Here is a 1152-nt window from a genome sequence, read left to right on the forward strand (position 1 = left end):
ACCCACAAAAAAATAATCAATCCAATTAAAAGATGGGAAAATGAGCTGAACAGGCAGTTGTCTAAAGAAGACATACAAACAGCCCAAAAGCATATAAAAACATGTTCAACATCTCTTATCACAAGGGAAATGCAAATGAAAAGCACGATGAGATACCACTTAACCCCTGTCAGAATGGCTATAATTAAGAAAATAAATAATGATAAGTGCTGGTGAGGCTGTGGTGAAAAGGGAAATGTAAATTAGTATGAACACTTTGGAGAACGATATGGAGATTCCCTAGACACCTACAAATAAAACTACCATACGACCTAGTAATTCCACTTTTTGGTATTTACCCAAAGAATAGAAAAACCCTCAGTTGGAAAAACACTTGCACATCCATGTTTATTCCAGCATTGTTTACAACCACTAGGACATGGCATCAACCCAAATGTCCAAAAACAGATGATTACGTTGAAAAATTGTAGTATATGTACTCTGTGGAATACTACTCAGCCTTAAAAAAATAATGAGACTCTGACATTTGATACAAAGTGGACCAACATGGAAGACTTAATGCTAAGTGAAGCAGGTCAGACTATGAAAGACTTTGTATGTCCCCACTCTATATATACTGACCATCTGTGCTCTATGGCAGAAACTGAGTTTGGAGGGTACAGTAGAAGAGGGGGAAATGGTAGATACTAGTGATAGTAAGGATAGGGGTAATATGGGGGTGGGTAAAGGAGGGAAGGAAGGACGGGGACAGAGGAAGAGAAAAAAAGTACGTTTAAGTGACAAAAAAATGAAAAGTTATTTGCTGATGATGAAGTGTATAGTAATATGTTTGTCTTGACTGATATGCATGGTAATCATGCTGGAAAAAAAGAAATGGTATACACTATAAAGATATATGTGATTAAATCTAATTTTTTTTTAAAAACACCATATACTAGGGTACCGGCAGATGGCGTAATGATTACACCACTGGACTCCCAAATAGTCTACCACGGTTTGAGTCCCGGACTAGGTAGCTTAAACTCACACTGGGCACGTGTACCTGCTTACCCAGGATCCCGAGAGCAGAATGGAGGAGAAGGGATTGCGGCGTGACCATCCCCCATGAGAGGGTGATTTCTTGCTTTCTGTCTGTCTCTTTCTGGCGAGTGC

This window comes from Tupaia chinensis, unplaced genomic scaffold, assembly GCF_000334495.1.
Source record: "Tupaia chinensis unplaced genomic scaffold, TupChi_1.0 Scaffold143645_1, whole genome shotgun sequence".
Taxonomy (NCBI): Eukaryota; Metazoa; Chordata; class Mammalia; order Scandentia; family Tupaiidae; genus Tupaia; species Tupaia belangeri.